This window comes from Hesperophylax consimilis, chromosome 6 (genome assembly GCF_061612785.1).
Source record: "Hesperophylax consimilis isolate HC1 chromosome 6, BYU_Hcon_1.0, whole genome shotgun sequence".
Taxonomy (NCBI): Eukaryota; Metazoa; Arthropoda; class Insecta; order Trichoptera; family Limnephilidae; genus Hesperophylax; species Hesperophylax consimilis.
Window position 1 is genome coordinate 1,015,658 of NC_142841.1, and position 25,304 is coordinate 1,040,961.

Below are 25,304 nucleotides of genomic sequence, written 5' to 3' on the forward strand. Positions count from 1 at the left end.
GGAAGCTTTTTTATTATTTGGAATAACTTATTCAGTAAATCAGTTAAATTGATATTTAATTATTGAAGACAATATTAGCAATTATTCACAATATGACATTATTAATGGATTAAAACTGACAGATTAAATGAAATATATTATTTAAAAAAAAACACTTATATTAAATAAAGTAGGCGCTATTTTTAATGCCGGACCCAACTGAAGGTTTTCCATAAAATTTAAACAACCTCAGAAACGCGTAATTCTTAAAATATTTGATGTCTTTTTGTCTTCATAATTCAAACACACACTTTTTATAACTGCTTATTTAAGTTGTAAAAATGAGTAAAAAAGAAAATTAAAAAACACGTTTGTTCATTGTTCTGTGAAAGTTAACAACGAATGTGAATTTTTTAAGCTAGCGAACAGCGCTTTTCTTTAAGTGGATTCACCGGAATACACGTAAGACGTTTTCTTTCATATTGTCTATGGGCTTTAAAATATGGTTGTAATCTTATCAGAAAAAATATTTCTTTCTAGAAGTCAACGTTTCTCGTTTCTACGCTAGATCAAATAAAATGATTATGGAAAAAGCTGAGAAGAAATGGGTGCACATATTTTGTTACGCTGGAAAGACTTGCAAAGAAAGCACAGGGACTTAAAAACTGCAAAACATACAATATCTCGTCATTTTAAAAATTACCAAAACAACGCAATTTTTACGTATTAATTCTTATAACTGTGAAAACACAAATATTAATAACCAAAATAATATTCAGATATTTTCGCTGCAATTTACCATTAAAAAAACTATTGAAAAAAATATGGTAAAACACGTCTTTCAGCTATAAAAAGCATAAAGCAATATGAAACTAACGCACGTCTTGAAAAATCTCTAAAGCCGTTGTAGGAATTGAAGGTACCACTTGGTGTATAGATTGAAGTGGTTTCTGAAGTATATTATAGTTACCTTCCAACCGATACCTACCGGCATCGCCATCGTCGGTTTAGCGTACTCTGCTCTCGGCGAGTTCATAGAAATATCGAGAGATTTAGCTGGTAAAGATTACATCAAAAGGATGGATGCACATTATTTAGAGATTTAGCTGGTAAAGATTACATCAAAAGGATGGATGCACATTATTTAGAGATGTAGATGGTAAAGATTACATCAAAAGGATGGATTGCACATTATTTAGAGATTTAGCTGGTAAAGATTACATCAAAAGGATGGATTGCACATTATTTAGAGATTTAGCTGGTAAAGATTACATCAAAAGGATGGATGCACATTATTTAGAGATGTAGATGGTAAGGATTACATCAAAAGGATGGATTGCACATTATTTAGATATTTAGCTGGTAAAGATTACATCAAATGGATGGATTGCACATTATTTAGAGATGTAGCTGGTAAAGATTACATCAAAAGGATGGATGCACATTGTTTAGAGATGTAGATGGCAAAGATTACATCATAAGGATGGATTGCACATTATTTAGAGATTTAGCTGGTAAAGATTACATCAAAAGGATGGATGCACATTATTTAGAGATTTAGCTGGTAAAGATTACATCAAAAGGATGGATTGCATATTATTTAGAGATTTAGCTCGTAAAAATTACATCAAAAGGATGGATTGCACATTATTTAGAGATTTAGCTCGTAAAGATTACATCAAAAGGACGGATGCACATTAATTAGAGATGTAGCTGGTAAAGATTACATCAAAAGGATGGATTGCATATTATTTAGAGATTTAGCTCGTAAAAATTACATCAAAAGGATGGATTGCACATTATTTAGAGATTTAGCTCGTAAAGATTACATCAAAAGGATGGATGCACATTATTTAGAGATGTAGATGGTAAGGATTACATCAAAAGGATGGATTGCACATTATTTAGATATTTAGCTGGTAAAGATTACATCAAATGGATGGATTGCACATTATTTAGAGATGTAGCTGGTAAAGATTACATCAAAAGGATGGATGCACATTGTTTAGAGATGTAGATGGCAAAGATTACATCATAAGGATGGATTGCACATTATTAAGAGATTTAGCTGGTAAAGATTACATCAAAAGGATGGATGCACATTATTTAGAGATTTAGCTGGTAAAGATTACATCAAAAGGATGGATGCACATTATTTAGAGATGTAGATGGTAAAGATTACATCAAAAGGATGGATTGCACATTATTTAGAGATTTAGCTGGTAAAGATTACATCAAAAGGATGGATTGCACATTATTTAGAGATTTAGCTGGTAAAGATTACATCAAAAGGATGGATGCACATTATTTAGAGATGTAGATGGTAAGGATTACATCAAAAGGATGGATTGCACATTATTTAGATATTTAGCTGGTAAAGATTACATCAAATGGATGGATTGCACATTATTTAGAGATGTAGCTGGTAAAGATTACATCAAAAGGATGGATGCACATTGTTTAGAGATGTAGATGGCAAAGATTACATCATAAGGATGGATTGCACATTATTTAGAGATTTAGCTGGTAAAGATTACATCAAAAGGATGGATGCACATTATTTAGAGATTTAGCTGGTAAAGATTACATCAAAAGGATGGATGCACATTATTTAGAGATGTAGATGGTAAAGATTACATCAAAAGGATGGATTGCACATTATTTAGAGATTTAGCTGGTAAAGATTACATCAAAAGGATGGATTGCACATTATTTAGAGATTTAGCTGGTAAAGATTACATCAAAAGGATGGATGCACATTATTTAGAGATGTAGATGGTAAGGATTACATCAAAAGGATGGATTGCACATTATTTAGATATTTAGCTGGTAAAGATTACATCAAATGGATGGATTGCACATTATTTAGAGATGTAGCTGGTAAAGATTACATCAAAAGGATGGATGCACATTGTTTAGAGATGTAGATGGCAAAGATTACATCATAAGGATGGATTGCACATTATTTAGAGATTTAGCTGGTAAAGATTACATCAAAAGGATGGATGCACATTATTTAGAGATTTAGCTGGTAAAGATTACATCAAAAGGATGGATTGCATATTATTTAGAGATTTAGCTCGTAAAAATTACATCAAAAGGATGGATTGCACATTATTTAGAGATTTAGCTCGTAAAGATTACATCAAAAGGACGGATGCACATTAATTAGAGATGTAGCTGGTAAAGATTACATCAAAAGGATGGATGCACATTATTTAGAGATGTAGCTGGTAAAGATTACATCAAAAGGATGGATGCACATTATTTAGAGATGTAGCTGGTAAAGATTACATCAAAAGGATGGATTGCACATTATTTAGAGATTTAGCTGGTAAAGATTACATCAAAAGGATGGATTGCACATTATTTAGAGATTTAGCTGGTAAAGATTACATCAAAAGGATGGATTGCACATTATTTAGAGATTTAGCTGGTAAAGATTACATCAAAAAGATGGATGCACATTATTTAGAGATGTAGCTGGTAAAGATTACATCAAAAGGATGGATGCACATTATTTAGAGATGTAGCTGGTAAAGATTACATCAAAAGGATGGATTGCACATTATTTAGAGATTTAGCTGGTAAAGATTACATCAAAAGGATGGATTGCACATTATTTAGAGATTTAGCTGGTAAAGATTACATCAAAAGGATGGATGCACATTATTTAGAGATGTAGCTGGTAAAGATTACATCAAAAAGATGGATTGCACATTATTTAGAGATTTAGCTGGTAAAGATTACATCAAAAGGATGGATTGCACATTATTTAGAGATTTAGCTGGTAAAGATTACATCAAAAAGATGGATGCACATTGTTTAGAGATGTAGATGGCAAAGATTACATCAAAAGGATGAATTGCACATTATTTAGAACTTCATTTTTTGTACTGCCAAAATACTGCGAGGTAAAAGGTATTATGGGATTGGTTTGGTGCCCGTATAAAAACGTCCTCATCGAAAATATGAGTAGCGCCCTAGAGGTGATTTTGCACTAAAACGGCGCTATACAAATCATTCAAATATTATAATGTAAATGATTTTTCAATTCGCGAAATGTGACCGTATGAGTTGCTTCCTATTACAACAAACTAAGCTATATGTTTCTGAACCAAAGGTTAAGCCATCAGGATTCAAAGTGTGCTAAAAAATATATATTTTTATTAAAATGATGCCCCAAAAAATCAAAAAAATCATTCAATAAGTAAAAATATAACAGTTGTGTTGTTAAAATTTTTGAAATGGACTCCTCCACACTGTCTCCACCGAAAATTGTTGATAATAGTTATTATCAATAATAATGTATGTATGCTAATTATCGTCCATCTATTGTAGAACTATTTCAAACACCAAACATTAAATTGTCCAGCAGAGTAGTTTTTCTGATTTCCTGAAATTTTGACTAGAGGTTTAGAGAAAAAAAACGTTTAGGACAGTTTTTCACCAGATATAATATAGTTTACATAGTTTTTGTAACGAGTTCAAAAATGTTTGACTGCCTTTGCCAGAATAACAGAAGAACTTCTATTTCGCTTCAACGTGAGTCATAAAATAAGTCAAACTGACATTCGCGCCCGGAAGAGAATATTTATATGACCGAGTGGTTCCGAATAAGGTGTGTGCAATTCTGTGTGAAAAATCTGTTTGCGCAGAATCCGACAGGCGAGAGGAAACACAACAAGACTCCGAACACTAAAAAATCAGTGATGTGTTGTCCAAAAAATTTTTAGAAAAATATAAAAAATTTTCACACAAATTCCCCAGATTTAAATTAACAAAGTTCTTATAAAATTGTTGATTTATTGCCGTCGGATGAGGAAAGGGGAATGACGGAAACTTAAAACGGTTTTTTTTTACTAATAAAGATATAACATTAATTTTCAGTTGTCGGTACAAAGGTAGATGTTATTATTTTTTGATGAAAGATTTCATTCGAGGACCTTTTGTAGTGAGCAAACATTATGATATAAACTATAAAAAAAATATGTTTGTTTTGTTTTAAATTGCAAAAACTTCGAACGGTGAGCTCTGGTTTTCTATTTTAGCTCTTCACGTCATTTCCATTCGAGCTTTCAAAGTTTATTTCACATACCATCAATTGATTCAATTGTACAATAAGAAAAATCGATAATTATTTAAGACAATATTAGCGATTATAATGGACCCTTTCTCCTTCGGTCATACTTAACTATAAAATACTTCGAATATGAACTACCAATATCTTCTTCAATTTCTCATTGCACATTTTTATTGGCTGCTATCTTTATATATGATCGCAAGATACAACTCGAACTAATTGCAATCTAATAATAATAACATAGAATTCAGGCAGCGCAGTTTTGTGTCACTTCTCTTTAAGTGCGCTTTATTATAACAAACTTCGAAATAATAAAATAGTTTTTGTGGTCAAGTTATTAAAATTATTCCTATAGTGCGCCTTACCCAATACAAATCAAATAATATGACACAAAATGTACAAATAGCACAATGAAAGTGCTATTATACACAGGATAAAACTAAAACATAATATAAAACAGGATGCAGTTTGTGCTTAGAAATGAAAATATTCTGATTAGACATTTAAATATGGTACAATAAGAAGGCAACCGAAAACAAACAAATACCGGAAGTTACACGAGAATAGAAAGTTCGATTAGACGATTACTAACATCTAGATCTACTAATCTATCGCTTAATTTTTTTCTGACATATAGTTCCGATATCTAGATAGTGTCTTGGATAAATATATCTTATTTCTATTTTAATGTGCGACATCTATTGACTTTTCCGATAATATTGTTTTCAAAAGTTAAATATTATAATTTGAGGTCTTACTCATTAAGTTATTCCAAAAATAAAAATAGTGCTAAAATATAATTATCAATTAAATTTTATCGGATTTTTAAAATCTAGCATAACATTTCTAGCGTATCGGGAAACATTGCCTCAAAAGAGTGAGAGTGAGTAAACAACGCTTGTTAGTTTATTCAATCTTGTATTCTTTTCCTCGGATCTAGGAACATTTCCAAAGATGTCACATCACTGCCTCGGGGTAACATACAGAGTAACACATGTCACGGTACACTGCGTAAGCTCATACAAGAATGAATATTTTAAAGTTGTTTTGCAGCGCGGATCGGGAGGTGTTTGGCAACTGTTCACGGATCGATGGAAATATCTGGAACTGCATGGAGATGCAGTTTCTTGCAACAAACAATGCATAATGTTATGTTAACTGCATGAAAAGTTGTTGCGGGGTAAAATCGGTCGGATGGAGTTGCAAAAAAAAATTAATTGCACATAACATATCGATGATTTATTTTCATTATTTTTTTATAATATTTTTTTATGTTTTAAATTGAAACACTCGCAGGTTACGAATCACCTGAAAATATTTAAATAGAAAGACTCGTAGATTACGAATAACATAACAATACTCGTATTTGAAAAACTCCTACTACCATCATTATGAGTTCAAGATGTTGCTTGTGCAATAATGGAAGAACTAGAAGAGGAATTCAACCCACGGTCGGCGGGAACCAGACGCGTTTGTACACTCAGCTTCTAACCGGTATTATATTACATTACATTTATTAGTTCAAGTTTAGCTCTCGGCTTCGGCCGCTGTTGTATTTTAAATATTGCTTTTCATTTCACTCAAAAACGAAGAAACAAATTTAGACTTGAACTGAAAACCTTTAGTCATATTTCATAATTCTCATTAAAAAAACATTATATGTACAACATGGCGTTTCAATCGTAAAATTTATAATTTTTCGAAGAAAATTTCTTCTGAAAGCTATAAACCCATTTTTAAATATTTTCCTACTAAGCTGGTCTTTCCCGTCTAACAATATTATAATTCCCAATTCTGAAAAACTCCGCCCACTCTTACCCCTCCCCACTTCTTCCACTGTTCAATTGTAATTTATATTTAATTTTTGACTTAAGTATATACTTGCTCCCGAAGAGGTGAACAGCGTTTTGGTATTTGATCGACCGACTCTGCTTCTTGCTGGTAAAACTATGCGAGCTTCATGTTCATTTGGTTTATGTCAAAACAAGCAAATATATAAATACATTGAAGAAATATTAGCAATTTTCAAACGCAATTTTGAAACAGGAAAATCGGAAAAAGACGCGGTCGCATCTAGGAATTGAACTCAGGACCTATAAATGAATATAAATATCTATCTTAGATTTGCAGATGTTGCACATTAAAATTAAAATGGGATATATTAATCCATGACACTATCTAGATGGCATTTAGTTCGGGAAGAATCTTGCCATAGTACATAAAGATAACAGCCAGTAAAAATATGCGTTAAGTTAATTAAGGCAATGTTGGTGGTTTTTATTATTCCTGAAAAATAGTCTTATTATTATTTATTTTTTTATTATTACTATCATTCAAAGTATGATGCAGTTAAATGTATCCTAAGGAAATAGGGTCGTAATAATCTTTTAACCTTTGTGATTATAGTCTTCATGACATTATTTTGCTCACTAACGTCGGTATTAATAATCTCAAGTCAATTGTATTACGATAGTTAATATTTTTGAAGAAACGATATTGCAAATATCCGCATTCCATTCAAACATGCATTATTTTGGCCAAAAATGCCTCTTACCATTAGTTTGCTGATTGTGTAAAAATGTTTTTAACTTAATTCAAATACGAATGTTGGTCTCTCACGAGGGCAATATTTAGAATGTATTCCACTCTGGACCGAAGTGCAAAATGTAATCTAGGTATTCTATTTTTATAAAAATCTTTTACGAGTAGGTCCTAATAATGTGTCACTTGGCTTGAGTTTACTTTTCTGCAGTGGAGGTTATCGAATGAAATGACTTCTACTGAATTTAAGTTATTTTTAGAAGGTCGACGGCGTAAAACAAATAAATTTGTAGAATATTATAATACAGAATTAGAGATAGCTAGTTTTATCATCAAGACCTCTTTGTTCTAGTTTGGTGAATATCAGAGAAACAATTTTTTTAAATGAAATAATTCATTGCCAAAGGCAATATAACGTGGAAGAACGCAGAAGCCGAAACAGAAGAACGAAACAAGCCACGGTAAAAAGGTTGCGATAAAATTTTATCCGTAAAAAAACGTATTACTACTTAATGTGCTAATGCCATATTTTGTCCTAACCCCGGAATGAATATTTTCGCAAGTAGAAAACCCTACGCCTGGGATTTTCTGTACCTTTTCTCTAAAGATTTTTGCGTAGAGTCATTACCTTTTTGAGGCACCGGCCCTTGGTTGTTTTTGCCATGTCTCCATGATCAAAATAAATGCGTATAATGAATAACTTGAGACTAATTTCTCAATTTATTAATTTCAAGCATTTTTTGTAATATTCTGCAATATATGCGCGAAATTAATAAGTTGAAACTATTTTCAGCGATATTTATGGACACATAACTCTTAATTGCTAGAAGCTTTTTTTACCGAATTAAGTTAAAAACATTTTTTACACAATAAGCAAACTAATGCTAAAAGGTGTTTTTGGCCAAAATTATGCATGTTTGAATGGAATGCGGATATTTGCAATATCGTTTCTTCAAAAATGTTAACTATCGTAATACAATTGACTTGAGATTATTAATACCGACGTTAGTGAGCAAAGTAATGTCATTAAAAAGGCTATTTTCACAAAGGTTAAAAGATTATTACGACCCTATTTCCTTAGGATACATTTAACTGCATCATACTTTGAATGATAGTAATAATAAAAAAATAAATAATAATAAGACTATTTTTCAGGAATAATAAAAACCACCAACATTGCCTTAATTAACTTAACGCATATTTTTACTGGCTGTTATCTTTATGTACTATGGCAAGATTCTTCCCGAACTAAATGCCATCTAGATAGTGTCATGGATTAATATATCCCATTTTAATTTTAATGTGCAACATCTGCAAATCTAAGATGAATATTTATATTCATTTATAGGTCCTGAGTTCAATTCCTAGATGCGACCGCATCTTTTTCCGAATTTCCTGTTTCAAAATTGCGTTTGAAAATTGCTAATATTGTCTTCAATGTATTTATATATTTGCTTGTTTAATTTGACAGAAACCAAATGAACATGAAGCTCGCATAGTTTTACCAGCAAGAAGCAGAGTCGATCTATCAAGTACGAAAAACGCGCGTCACTTCAAATGTTCATGACTAATTGAAATGCTTACACGCACCAAAATAATTAACAATAATACCTCATTGTTATTTTGTACCAGAGCCCAAGCATTTTAAAACTGCCATTTTAATGACATGGTGTTTTATTGTGACGATTTATCGTGAATTCTCTATGGCTTTTCAGGAATTTATAATTCAACGCTTCTGTTTTGCTCTAAACTAAATTTCCACTATGAGCTACAGGGCTTTGGAATATTAATTTTACTAGAATAATACACAAATAACTTTGTTTACATCACTTTAATATATATATAACCTCTAAACGTTTCATGAACAATGTTCACCTCATCGGGAGCAAGTATATACTAAAGTCAAAAATTAAATATAGATTACAATTGAACAGTGGAAGAAGTGGGGAGGGGTAAGAGTGGGCGGAGTTTTTCAGAATTGGGAATTATAATATTGTTAGACGGGAAAGACCAGCTTAGTGCGAAAATATTTAAAAGTGGGTTTTTAGCTTTCAGAAGAAATTTTCTTCGAAAAATTATTAATTTTGAGGTTGATACGCCATGTTGTACATATCATAATGTTTTTTAATCAGAATTATGAAATATGACTAAAGGTTTTCAGTTCAAGTCAAAATTTGTTTCTTCGTTTTTGAGTGAAATGAAATCAATATGAAAAATACAACAGCGGCCAAAGCCGAGAGCTGAACTAGTACTAATATAATGTAATGTAATATAATGCCAGTTATAAGCTAAGTCTACAAACGCGTCTGGTTCCCGCCGACCGTGGGTTTAATTCCTCTTCTAGTTCTTTCATTATTGCACAAGCAACATCTTGAACTCATAATGATGGTAGTAGGAGTTTTTCAAATACGAGTATTGTTATGTCATTCGTAATCTACGAGTCTTTCTATTTAAATATTTTCAGGTTATTCGTAACCTGCGAGTGTTTCAATTTAAAACATAAAAAATATTATAAAAAAGGAATGAAAATAAATCATCAATATGTTAGGTGCAATTAATTTTAGTTTTCAACTCTATCCGACCGATTTCGCCCCGCAACTTTATGAACTTCTCTTTCTCGTTGATAATAACGTAGAACTTCTCTTCCTCGTTGATAATAACGTAAAACTTGTTAAATTTTTACGTTATTATCAACGAGGAAGAGAAGTTTAAGCCTCAAATTTAACTTCTCTTCCTCGTTGATAATAACGTAAAACTTGTTAAATCTTTACGTTATTATCAACGAGGAAGAGAAGTTCAAGCCTCAAATTCAAGGCTCTTATTTTATTAAGAATAACAAAAAATGAAAGTCAGATTTCAATTTAAAAATGTAAAATAATAATAAAAGATGGCGTATTTGAGAATATTCTACCTTCAGAGTTCAGAGTATTGTAATTTAGGGCATACTTTGGAAACTAAGATCATAAGAATTTCCATAATGGAATCGTTTTGCGAGTTTTTAGGCCTTTGTGAATATTGTTCCGAAATTGTCATTTGTTTGCAAATGTTCCGCTACGTTTTAATCAGAGAATGTTTCCGGCCGTTAAACATTTTTAAATTACCCACTGGAGGTTAACGACAGGTAACCAAAGTTCCATTTGGCATTATTAATGTAATTCGTTATTGCACAATCAAGTTTTGTATATAAAGCCGACACTAAAATTAGTAAAACTAAAGGGTTTTCAAATAAGAGGTGTTATTTTGAATAGAATTAATGATTTTTATGGCCGGAATTGGATGGTATTGATCTGGACAACGTTTACTTTCAACGAGACGGCGCTACGTGCCACACAAGCAACGAAACCATTGATCTTTTACGGGAAAAGTTTCCGGATCTTGTGATTTAACACCTTGCGACTTCTTCCTTTGGGGCCACGTGAAAGAGAAGGTTTACGCCAACAGCCCAGCGTCGATTTAAGACCTCAAAGATGGAATTCGTGAGGGTATCGAGGACATAAGGCAGCCACTTTTCGATTTTGTTATGGAAAATTTCATGAAAAGGGTATGGTCCTTTAGGCGCGGTCGTGGTGATCATTTAACTGATGTTATTTTTCACTATTAACGGCATACCTTTTTCTTTATAATGAAATAAACATTCGATCATTTATATTAAAAAAGGCATTATTCTTCGAATATCAAAATAACACCTCTTATTGTAAAACCCTGTAGTTATTTAATTGGGAAGTTAAGTCTCAGCATTGGTCTTTTCATTAATCTCACGAACGAAATTTGTTCTAGCTTTTGCCCAGCAAGTATTATTTTTAACCTAACAAAAAAATATTATTTTTATTAATAAATAAATAAATTACCTGCACCGTCGGCATCCACATACATTTTGGTACTTCAAATGTTTGAAAAGATCGAAAGCAAAAACACATAATATCATTTTAAATATATGTCAAAAAAAATAGTAAAGTAAAGGCAAATAATTTTGAATTTATTAGCGGACATTGATAGTAGATTCAAAATAGTTTGAAATAAGAAATTTGTCCAAAGAAACGTCACGTTATTATTATTGATTTTTTTAAAACATTCTTCAGCGCGGTGGGTACCATAACATTGATTTTTCCGATTTGACAGCTCGTAACTCTCACATGAATTCTGGCCGGATAAAAAGGCAGTATCAAACACGGCCACCATCTTGAACCGGAAACGGAACGTAATTAGCAAATTTACAGATAGAAGAAATGCCATACAATTGAGCTCAAACAGGACTTCGCTAAGCTCAGTCAATAAATAGTTAAAAAATAAAAACTATTGGATGGGAATTCATAGCTTTGGCTTACTCAGCCACTAAACAGTATATGAATACACAAAAAAATGACATCTTATTATTTTACATCTATATCGACATAGGAATGTATACCTTTTTTGATGTACATACTACTTTATTCATTAACTTAACACGCCTATTTAAAAATTTAAAAAAATATATTGAAGAAAATAATAATAAAAAGATAATAATAATAAATCTAAACGAAACGAGAATAAGACAAAGGAAATAAACAAGTAACGGTCACAATTAGGAATCAAACCCACGGTATCTTATTTTAACTAAAATTAGTTGCAAGATGATATTATTCATTCTGAATTTGAATTATGAGATCTTGATGAGAATTATAAAATTCCCAATGGTCGAGTGGTTAAGACGCCTGCCCCGGTAAGATAAGAGATCCTGGGTTCGAATCCTAGTTGTGACTATTATTTTTTCTGTGTTTTGTTATGTTTCAAAGATATATTACATTGCTTGGTAAAACCTTTAAAATAAGTTAAAGAAAATATAATTTCTGTATATTCATTTGTACTTTTATTAAAAAAATCAATAGTTATCCTAAACATATCCGAGGCACTAGCTAGGTTACAAACCAATTCGATTAGAAATTTTGTGATCGTTTAAAACGGTAGCAGGAAAAATATAGTTGAAAGATGGTAATGTTAATTCTGAATTTGAAAAAAGGATCGAAAAATATGACGTTCTATAAATTGGTCCCAATGGTCGAGTGGTTAAGATACATGTCCCAGTAAAACAAGTGATCCTAGATTAGATTCGTAGTTGTGACAATTTTCTTTTTTATTTGTTTTCTGTGTCTTGTTCTGTTTCATATTTCTTTCAGATTTATTAGTATTACATTTTTCTTCAATGATTATTAGTATTATCTTCTTCTTCAACTCCTACACCAAACTCTAGAGCTAGTTCTCTTTATTGGAGTAGAAATACCAAACAACATATATTCCACCATTTTTTCTAATGCCATTTACTGTGCTTTATTTGTAAAAATATTATAAATTAAAATATTGCATATGTTTAATTACGATTTTTTTTATTATTTGTATTACATTGATACTTAAAATTTAAACTTCAAAATAAGTTAACAAAAAAGTTGTTCCTAAGTATTTTATTTATATTTTAAAATTATTATTCTAGTTATTACATAATAAAATGATATATGTGTGCCTACCATGTTTGGCGCGCCAGTTCCTTGGAGCATCTTTCATTACAATCCCGGTAGAAGAAGGAGTTTTTAGGTGTCAATATAAATAACTGGTGAATTGTGAATGTTATTGCTTTGGATTGTTCGTAACAAATCGTTTTCACATCAAATATTGGATCAATTTGACGAACATTTCAGCAGTTTTCGTTTGTCGGCCAAGCAAGTATGTTGCGGACCTAATTGGTTCCCAGAGGCTCCAATGAGAGATGACGATCAAATGACACGTGTCGATGGTCCCGCTACCTTCTTTGAAGGAGAAATTCTACGTTTTTAAGGAGGAGATTTTGTTCTCAGATGTCGATTGATTAATTATTAATGGTAATTAGTAATTATAATTAGGCGATGGAGAGAGTAAACAGTGTTTGGTTCCTTGTCCCAAAGGCGAATTGATGAGTTCAGTGATGAAAGCTTTTGGCGATGGGTTGAAAACGCGAAAATGCACATTTGTTAAGCTAGTTTCGGTTTTGGAACAAACTGCTACCCATAATTAAGTTTCACTTTTCCCAAGAGCTCATAATATGGTCTCATAGAAATCGTTGTGTCTCCCTTACTGTCATAGTGAGAAATATGATATAAACGGCGTAGAAAGAGAAAATCGCACGCTTTATATTCAAAATACCCACAGAAAAATTAAATTGTGCACTTTTACGACAGCAAAGGTGCCGAAAAAAAAATCAAATTCATGAAATTTTTATCAATTAGTTTTATATGAAACCAGTGAGGTAACAATAACGTTTCTACTACATTTATCTCATAAAACGTGTGTGTTTTCTATATAATATATTTTCATTATCCACCATAAAGTGAACCATTTTTAATGTTTACATTCATACCTTTAATATTTCAAAGAATAAAATTTGACACCGTGTTTCATCTACTTTTAAGAAAAATTTTTAGTGTTCGGATCAGTTGGTTTTATATAGCATTTATTTGGATTTTATTAAGAAGCTGAAATGCACACAAAGTCTCCGATTTTTTGATAGTATCTTGACACACAATCATTTATTGAACGTTCCTTGAAATGACTTGTTAATAGAACCTCAAAACTTCTAATCCCGTATTATGTAAATTTAATTCAATGGTTTTAATTCTTGGGAACGGATCTGGAGATCGCAGGTTCAATTTCTAGTGAGCCCTAGTAAATTTTATTTGTATAATTTGTATTATTTAGACCTCCGAACATGTGGTCAACGAATGCCCGCTCCATTCATTCCCCGGCGGGATTGATGAGGTTCACATAGCGACGCCTGAGGCCCTAAAATGGCTCTGTCCCCCTCTGACCCCCCCACCATACGAAAGAAGAAGAAAATTCATTAAAAATAATGTATAAAATATTTGTTGAACTTTCGGAATTTTACTTGACACTAGTATAATAATGGAAAATCTATTTGTTCAAATACGGAACGATGAATTTTTAAATTACCAGCTGAAGGCTACTGCCATCAGATAATCAAATATCCATTTGGGATGTTACAAAAATTATTGGTGTAATCCTTTTGAGCTTAACTCAAAAGTTAAGTCTCATTACTGTATCGGTAAACTTTCTAATCAACTAGCACTGTAATGTAATTGAATTCCATTAATCCCGTTTTTAAAGCTCATAAACTACTATTATTCTATAATTACCCACCGAACGAAATCTTTGGGAGGAACTGTGTTTTGGACACTAGGCAACTTTACGTCAAAAACATATTAGCATGACAACGTTAGGCCAGTTAAAATTTAGATAGGTACTTTGCAACCAAGCTATGCAGTGCATTTCTACTGGCCACTATACAGAAAACAAATAACTGCCTCTAAGTATTATAAATTGGACAGCAAGTCTTGGATCGCCAGCCAAGAAAGATCAAACACCAATGGTATGATGTTAATTTTGTTCGTAATGTTATATTGTAAACTGAGATTGTCTTGTGAACTAAATTTACTTTGTTTACTTTCGAGGTAAACTTAAATATTATATTTTCTAGTGAGATAGGAATAGTACATCTCCATGTGCCTACTAATGAACGTTATGAAGTAAAAATTTGTATTGTTCTTGAACTAATCAGGCGTTAAAATGTTCTAATAATGATTATCACATATCCTACAATAAACTTATTATAGTTAAGACTCGTTTTTATTCACTTCAAATCCTAACGGGATAGGACTTAACAACCGCTTTTACAAATCAAAAAAGGCGGTGAACGCTCAGATAATTTGAAAAATATCTAGAGCGCATTATTTACCAAAAAATTATTGAAGTTGAAATGAAGAACGATAATGACACTGAAATAATGCCTTTGGGTTAGGTTCAGTTGGCGAAAGCTGCTAAAGATTTTTTTTTTAGTTTGATGATTTAATAATGTGAGTACTTACTTACGTCCAGGAACAGCTCCACTTCACTTATTGATCCTAAAAAAAAAGAAAAATTCATAAAAATATATGTATAATTACTAAATCAGTGTATCGTTAATAACTTTTTCCTCAATCGGTAATCGCTAACAATTTATTCCTCAACGCTGATAAATGTAAGACACCAAAAATTTTGTCGAATCAAGACCCCGTTACCACCTATGCTACAGACAAAACAATCCTGGAAAATAGTTGAGAAAATAGGGATCATCGCGTTATGTTTGACAACAAAGTAAATTTTGTAAATCACATTCAACAAATAACTAACAAAGGCACGAAGACACTGGAATTTATAATCAAAACCAAAAGACTCAGAAGGAAGTCGCCAGTACGCAGGTTGTAAGAACAAAATTAAATAGTGTCGTCTCCACACTATCAAATTCGTGTAGAAAATATTGAACGCGTGCAGTACAAATTTTTATTTATTTTTATATTTGTTGACTTCAAACTACACAATAACACATAAACTATACATTCTTACTAAATACGCTTAAGGTACATACTCTATAAAATAGAAGAAAAATAAATGACTTAAGTCTCGTTTGAAATTATTCATTCCGAACAAGAATGATTGAATATTATTCAAGAAATACCTGAATGAAGTTTTTAAGTAACATAACATTATTATTTAGGAGTATCGCAAAGGAGCGCTTGCATTTTTTTTGTATTTTATTATTTTTATTTTTAATTCATAAGTTATGTTTTGTTGATAATATACATGTTTTTTTAAAACATTGTTAATGCATTTACAATGCATGGACACATTGAATCACCATACTACGCAACTGCATGCAGTTGAAACATGTTATAGTATAAATAAACATTTTTAGTATACTTATTTTGAATAAAAAATAAAACATAAAAATTAAGAAAAGGGGCCCTACCAATAAACGCATTTCAAACCCTACACAACTGAACCCCTAATGTAGAGAAAATGAACTCGACGCGAGTAGATTGTTATCCAGCAATTGTTTAATATTTTGTAACATTAGTTCCTTAGTTTATTCACATAATTTACTTTTTAGTACTATAGCAGTATCATCGGCAAAAGTGATTATTTGGCCATCAAATTGATAGTCTATAATCTACATGAACCGTTAATATATGTGAGAAAATGAATGAGACCGAGTACACTGCCCTGCAGAACACCAAAATTGATGCTGGTTGGAAGAGACGATTTAAGTAATGGTAACTTAACGCATTTTTTTCTGTCTGTTAGGTATGAATTAAACCAATCAAATGACTTATTCTTTATTCCAATTTTCTAGAGCTTAGTTAGTAGGATTGGAAGAGAGACTGTGTCAAACGCCTAAGCTAAGTCCAAGAATATTGTCAAACATTTATCACCTTTTTCCAGGGCTTGCGTTATGTGTGATGTTAAATCTAAACTAGCTGATTCTGTGTTTAGCCTTTTCTGAAGCTGAACTGGTTTGGCGAGAGAATGTTGTATTTTGTAAGATAGTCGATAAGCCTTTTTTTACTATTTTCTCCATAATTTTCAAAAGTGATGATAGTTTTTAAATCGTTCTGTAATTTTTTATATTAGTAGGAGTTCCAGTCTTAAAAAATGGTTGAACAAAGCAAGTGTGAGTTTGTTTGGAAATTCACCTTTATTGAGACTGAGATTAATGATATATATACTAGTGGGTGATTTATAAAATATTCAGGTTGTTTCGAGTGTGTTTGAGTGTTTTTGATTGCATGAATGAGAAGGCCTTAATTTTTTAATGATTTGTGAAATTTCAGCAGAATTAGTGGGGTCTAATGTGAATGTATTGTTTGTTTGACGAGTAGATTGAATTATTATGTCGGCTAGAGATTTTTTTTTATTTATTAATAAATTTTTGTAACATACATATAAATATATACTTTTTATATTAAGTAAAAAAGAAAGAACTACGAAATTTAAAATAAAAAAAAAAATTATACCATTAAACAAAATTACGTTATGTTTTAAAATATTAAGAAAATATTTACTAAACAAATAATTCCTTTTTAATTTAAAAAAAAAAAAAAACAAGTTAAATAAAATTTTTTATTTGTTAAGTTACAGCAGGTAAGTATTTGCGTCATTGGTAACGATCCAAGTCTTTATTACATTTTTGTATACGCTGTAAGACGATATATTTTTACATCTAATTTCTATAGTCTAATAGAGTGCATTGTAAATTTTTGGCACAATGGAAAAAGCATGTCTCTATGCAAGCCTAGTTTTCCATAGGGGAACCTTAAATGCATTATTTACTCTACTGCTGGGGCGATTTTTTTTTGCAAAGTATACATTTCGTGAAAATATAAATTTCAGACATTGCATACAGTAAATATTTATCTAAGAGTTCAGTTTCTTGGAATAATTGGAAGGAGGGGTAGGTAAAATCTTTATGCAACATTATTTTTAGAATTAATTTTTGAGTTATTTCTAGTGGCTTAATGTGGGTATTATAGATACCCCCCCCCCATCCAATTATTTCATAAGATTTTGATGGTTGCACCAATGCATGATAAACCAATTTCATTATTTTGATATCAACTATGTTTATAACCTATTAAAAATTTAAGTTAAATGCCTAAGTTTATTTACAAGTTTTTCTCCATGATTTGTCCATTTTAGTTGGCTGTCTATTATAATTCCTAGGTATTTAACTGTGTTCCCAAAATTCATTTCTACACAGTTAGAACACGAAAGAATGTTGCAAGTATTGTTGTGAAACCTTATATTTATGTTAGTTAAGGGTGCCGCTTTTCGTTATTATAGAATGGAATATAAATAGTTTTTTCAGAATTAGAAGGGTTTTGGTTGAGCTATTTTTTGACAATGGATGTGCACTTATTTGCATTTTGAAAGACTTCTTTCCAAGATTTCCCAAGGAATGTGATTGCAGTATCTACAGCATACGAGAATAGTTTTACCGGGATACTCATATTACACAAGTCATTGATATAAATTAGGAACAATAACGGACCGATAAATGTTCCTTGTGGAACCCCATGTCTAAAAGATTCTAGGTTACTAATATTATCACCAATTTTTGTACATTGTCTGCGATCAAGTAAATAATTTGTTAATAGTGAAAGAAAGTTATTTTTGATTCCTATATTATTGAGTTTTCTAATCAGTTCATTATGATTAACGTTATCAAACGCTTTTTTCAGGTCTAAAAAAATTGTTAAACTTTTCAAATTAAAGTCAAGATTGGTGAATATATTTTTTGATGAATTACATAAAGCATCATCTGTACTAAGACCTGTTCTGAAACCATATTGATTTGGGGACAAAAACGCAAATGCTAGATTTTTGCAGATATTACAAAAATATTCATTTATGTGATTGATCACAGTATCTGAATGGTCTTTTAGGGGGGTGTCTAGGCCGTTGATGTGTAATTTATTGATTGGTGATTGGATGATCAGTGTTAGATATTTCTTTGATAATTTGACAGATTTTTTCAAATTATTGCCGGCTCTGGACAGTTTATCTTTAAAGTAGTTTTCTTTAGTGGTTTAATGAGCTTATAAGACATAATATATGTCTGTATTTTTTTTAAATATTTGGGCTTCTACGTCTGGATGATTAAGTAAGTTTTTGTGAAGCTTGCCCCGTTTTTCACAGTTGAATGAAGTACTCAATTGCACAAGTTAGATGATAATTATTTTCAGAAACACTAGAGCATTTAAAGTCTGGTGAAGTGTCAATATTTTTTCGCATGTGATGGGGTCTTCATGGTAAATGTTGATGGCAGCGAGTTTTATTTAAAAAAGTGATTTTTGAATGGTAAATAAGATTATAATATATTTTAATAATCACTTTTATAAAAGTTGAAAATATCTCCCGTGTGGAAATAAATGCCGCCGACGGGAATTGAACCCGCACCTTCTAATGTCTGGTCTGATCTTTAAGCACCTGACTGGACATCAGAAGGAAAGGGTTGCACCAATGCTTATAATAATTTGTTATCTTTTGTGCTATACATAAAAACCTTGTCTTGTTAATATTAGTTTATCATTAACAAATAATACTTCAGGTTTACTTAAATTTCTTTTAAGGAGGGACTTTTTTACAATTTGCACACTGATTCGTTTCAGAACTGATTGACCAAATGAGACAGTTTTGTAATGAAGATAAAAACCCTAAAAAGCCACTCGTGAGAAAAAGAATGCACTGGTTTAACGCGTGGTGTCCAATTTAAGGCAATTGAGCACTTTAAAAATAGTTTACTATCGCTCTATACTATAGCCAGGAAAAATTGGCCGGCTTCTAGGTTTTCAGCATCAATGGCTAATTAAGTTGGTCACCAGGAAGAATTGGCCGGCTTCTAGGTTTTCAGCATCAATGGCTAATTCAGTTGGTAGCCAGGAAGAATTGGCCGGTTTTTAGGTTTTCAGCATCAATGGCTAATTCAGTTGGTAGCCAGGAAAAATTGGCCAGCCTCTAGGTTTTCAGAATAAATGGCTAATTCAGTTAGTAGCCAGGAAGGATTGGCCGGCCTCTAGGTTGTCAGCATCAATGCAGCAGGGATTGGCTAGCCTCTAGGTGATCAACGGCAGTGAGCAGTTCAGTCCGTAGCCAGGAGGTATTCGTCAGCCTTTAGGTTGTCAGCATCAGTGGCTAATTCAGTCGGTAGCCAGGTGGAATTGGACAGCTTCTAGGTTGTAAAAATTAGTGGCTTATTTAGTCGGTAGCCAGGAGGAACTGACCAGTTTCTAGGTTGTCAGCATCAGGGACAAATTCAGTCGGTAGCCAGGAGGAATTGGCCAGCCTCTAGGTAGTCAGCATCAGTGGCTAATTCAGTTTGTAGCCAGGAGGAATTGGCCAGCCTCTAGGTTGTCAGCATCAATGCAGCAGGGATTGGCCAGCCTCTAGGTGATCAGCGGCAGTGGGCAGTTCAGTCGGTAGCTATCAGGTATTCAGCGGCGGCAGGGTCATTTGATTATAAGGGCCGGCTCACAAAGACGCCCCACTATTGTAATGATGACAGATTCGTCTAGCTCAGCTAATAGAGTGCCCGCAGTAAACAGATCGTAATAGTTTGTAATATTTTTAAATGATTGTGCCGTGATGGAAGAACAGAAGCGAATACAGCTTTCAGTTGACACTCATAAATTGTAAGAACAGATCGCATTATTACCGGCGTTGTTTTAAAACTTGAATCCCCGAATATTTTGTTTAAATGGGCTATTTATAATATTTCCCACAAGCGTTTGTGTGACGTCAGCTTGCAAAAACATGTTTACGTTTTCAAATGCAGGTATTGTGGTTTGAATAATATTTCGCCCAGCAACAGCTTTTTGGCTTTGTCAATATTTTAATTTTGTTTTAGAAAATAGGGTTATCGAACTGTTTCATGTTCGATCCAGTCTTTTCGCCGCTTGGTGACAGATTATTATTGATGCCTTTTTAAACTGGTAAATATTATGATTTGGAAAAAAAGGTCATCAAACCCGCAGGTGTGCAACTTTACCCGCAATTGATATTAAATGCAATAAAATCATTTTTCGTGTTCGATACATATACAAATATTGAACTTCTTTGTACAACAGAACAATCTATGAAAACTTGTGTTGTACCTAAATACATCATTCATACTCAGTTGTTTTAATGTTATATACCATACACATATTATTGTAACTCTCAACAACTTACCAATTACAATTTTTACACGTAAAAGCCTTCAAGGCGTGATAAAATAAATAAATATTAAAAACGATATATATTTTAGATAGCATTTTTATGACATTTGCAATTTTAAAATTGGTTTCTGTTTTTTTTTTCTTTTCTTAAATTATGTTTATTAAAATGCAACTTCACATCTAACATGATATATTTTTAAAAGTTTTTGTTTCAAACAAATGTTAACCAAATATTAAACACTCTTGTTAGTCAATCATGTAAAAGCCCTTTGGGGAGTTAATAAATTAAAAGTTAAATAAATAAAATAAGAATTAAATAAATAAATTTTTTTTAAACATAACGGCTTAAAGAAGAAAACCTATTGAAAACTTAAATAGTTCAATTAAACTAGAGATGAGTGCCAGGACTGCCAGGGGGGTGAACAGTACAGTTAAGTAGTTTTGATTTGCAAATCTTCTTACGAATGTTTATACCTACGTAGGTAGGTAATTAATAAAATCACACTCCTTTAAAACGAATAAAGCTTTACGATGAGTAAAATTAAATTATTCTACTGATAATAATTATTAATGCTAAGATTGGTTAACGAAATTTCCATTATTTCCGTGTGTGCGATTCATGACTTAAACAGAATAAATCATTCCGGGATAATTATTAGAACGCCTGTCACCATAAATAATCTTCTTATGAGGCCGAATTAGCTTAATATGAAGATGCCAACAATCAAAAGTGATTGGTAGAGTTTAATTATCAGTGTGTGAGTTATTACAGTTGCGTTGCCATAGGAAGAATACTGAAGACCCGGGTCGGTGCCTATAGTCAGTTCCTACCACTAAATACTCGGAACATCGGCTGGAATTCGTGTTATAGATACATCAACTTAATCATATTATTTTCAAATAAATTTAATATACTAGAATTAATGATTTTAAAACTGATATTTCAATATTTTGATGTAAATTCACTTTGTGGCATCATTAATAATAAGTCATTAAATAAGTTCATTATTTCAATTTAAATAAAAAAATGTATTTACAAGGATTAAATTTATTTATTTCGAATGAAATAAATGAGTTTTTTTATATTATACTATTTTGCGCGGACCCGTCAAAAATCAAACAATCGGTTTTTTTTTAAATCAGTTAAACATTAATTTTTCCATGAATAAAAATTCAAAATGTCGGTCATGATTCTGAATGAAAACGTTCAATTATTATCTCGACCGAAAAATAAGATTTTCTTAACATCGAAATTATTCTAAATTATTTGCATTCTTAACAGTTTAAAAAATACAGCAGTCACCTGTTTCCACTGTTTCTTTTATTTAAATATAAAATTCTCGAAATAAAAGAGCCTGCATTATTCATTGTGTTTGAGCTGCTGATGAGATCTGGGGGGAGGGATTCGACACCCGAGGGCGGACAGAGCGGGTGTATCTCACCTGTTTCTCTGCCGGTGGGGAGGTGTGGGTGGTTAGTCTCGCGCCCGCCGGAGGTTAGAATCACCCGCGATGGGATTTTACATTTGCCTAATTTAATTAGTGCTCACTTGTGTTTCTGGATGCAAAACTTTTCGGCTCTGACAGAAATCATCGGCTTCCGGAAGATCCAATAATGTTAAAGTTAAAAATAACTAATGATCTGTTGCCGGGGAGTATTTACTAGCGTTAATTAAATAACCAAAAACAACAAACTTGCTTAATTAAAAAGTTCAAAACTGGGTTATTTTACATGTTACGGAATCCATACCTAATAAATTATTAAAAATACATACAACGATGTTGTTAAGCCATTGTCACTGCTACATCCGTTCTCAAAATTATATATTATTTACTCAAACAAATTGCAGCTGTAAACCGCATTTGGTTTAAATAATTTTGAAATCGATATCGTTAATAAAAGTTGAAAAAATAACACAAAAGTAAAAAAAAAGATGCCCGTAGCAGAGTGAAACGGGTAGAGCAAAAAAACCTAGTACTTCATGTTGTATATGAATTCCATAATGGCTTATTGTAAATGAAAGTACTTTAGTTCAGTAGTTTTTAAGTTTTCCCGTAATATGCCTGCCTGTACATACCTATAATGTCTACAATAGTCTGTATGTTTTTCAGTAATATGTCTGTATATATGATGCCTGCAATAGTATTAATAATAATAACACGGCATTTATATAGCGCAGTTTAGTGTCATTTCACTTCAAGTTGGAAACAGTTGGAATCCGACATTTTACTCGGAAATTAATAAGATCATAAGTTATAATATACTAATAAAAGCCGTTACTTGTTCACTTCAAGTACCTACTCACAAATAATATAATTAATGATACTGCCTTCCAAAGGCGTGAAACAGCTGTAACGCATAGTGATAATTACACAGCATAACTTTTTATGAATTGAACATACTTATTTATATAGTAATTAAAAAACGTAATTTTTAAATGAAGTTGAAATATGAAATACAAAAACCTGCAATAAAAAAATTTCAGAAATAATGTAGGTCTGTAAAAACGAAAATATTATTGTCCTTAACATCTGTAACTAAGGGCAAGAGATCTCTACCACTTCTAAAAATAATGTAAGCACTATCTAACCAAAAAAATTAATAGTTGAATAATATATCTAGAATGAAAGAAACGGAAAAAATAATTGTGCTTGTTATTTATAAATAACCGCGAACGATAGACGCCATTTATGAATCTCGATTAAGGCAATTTTAAATATGATCTAAGTCACTGTTTAATCAAAGCATCAACTCGTTGAGTTGAAAAGTTTGCAAAGAAAAGATTTTTTGTAATTAAGGTACGGTCTACCTTCGGCAGAATTGCCAAACTTGCCGGGCGTAGACATTTCGTTTGTACAAGTGGGACAGGAATGGTTTTTCTCATTAAAAAATCCCTCATCCCCTCGCTCCCCGGTTCCTATTAGCCTATTTGTTAATCTGCATAATTTATACGGAAGATGTTTTTGATACGTCTAGCGAGTAACTGGAAATATTTTTAAGGGAAGCGAAATGCATTAAGCACAAATTAGCTTGTTTATCTTCTAATTTCTGTTTTAACGAAGGTTTCTTTCATTTCTTGGAAAAAAACAACTTTTGACGGCAAATTGGCTTTGAATCGCTAAAGCTAATTTGCAACTGTCGTAAGTTCAAAATCAAAATAATTTAATATTTTAGCGAGGCATGACGCTGACATTTTGGAATCTATCCACGCTAACTTGTAATATGATTTTCTGACATCGAGTAACGAAAACAAGATGTTTTAAGTCGTGTATTTTTATTTTACTTAGTGAGAATTATTTGATAAGTAACTTGTTGAAAAACTTTCAGGGATATGAATTGTTTATGTTTTGCATTCTAGTAAATGAACTAAAAACTCCTGCTACGCAAAACAAGGTGTTTTTAGTTCAGATTTAATTTCTAAATTAATAAATTACTCAACCTTACCTATCCCTACCCGTCATCTTATTTAAATCTTCCTTAAATAACTGGAAACAACTCTGCTTATATTATAACCATTATGGAACTATAAGAATGTCTTTAAGGGATCTTAAAATCGGACAAAGAATAGTAACAAATGAAAATATCAATATAAAGTGAAAACTAAAAAGAACTAGGCTGAAAGAAGTAATAACGTTTGGCATGGTACAGAGAAGATTGAAAGTTACCTGTAGAGGTATTCATCCAGCAGTGAATAGAGATAGGGCTGGTAACCCCTGAGGTGAAGTGATATACAAATTATCCAATAAATAAATAAATTTAAGAATTTCGCCAACAAAATAGGTATTCAAGCAAATAAAGATTAAACACAAATAAACGTAAATTATTACATTTGATTGGAGTCAAAGCTTTACCAAATGAAATGGCAGAGGAAAATTTTAAATCAATTCAAAATTATCCTTGGTCCACAAATTCACTGACGAAAACTTTATTAATTTCGTTTTGTTTCCCAATTCGTCGGTTCCTTTGTTCACTGTAGAGACTGTATCGTTATTCTCCAAAGGGAAATATCTAAATAAAATGTGTCGGAAAAAAGAGAAAGGTTCTGAAATGACAGAAGGGAAACAAAGAATGGGCGAATTGAATATTGCAACAAATGAAAAACAGAAGTTTAACAGAGATGAAAAACCTTCTCCCCTCCCACACAGAACATT

General features: G+C 31.8%; 1 protein-coding gene across 1 annotated transcript in view; it reads right to left on the reverse strand.

Moving 5' to 3' along the window:
* Positions 1 to 25,304, reverse strand: part of LOC149422819 (uncharacterized) — a 770,637-nt gene that overhangs the window by 286,401 nt on the left and 458,932 nt on the right. The window contains exon 5 of the mRNA XM_089632301.1: positions 15,490 to 15,525. The gene's annotated coding sequence lies outside the window, so the exon portion shown is untranslated. The remainder of the gene's footprint in view (positions 1 to 15,489; positions 15,526 to 25,304) is intronic.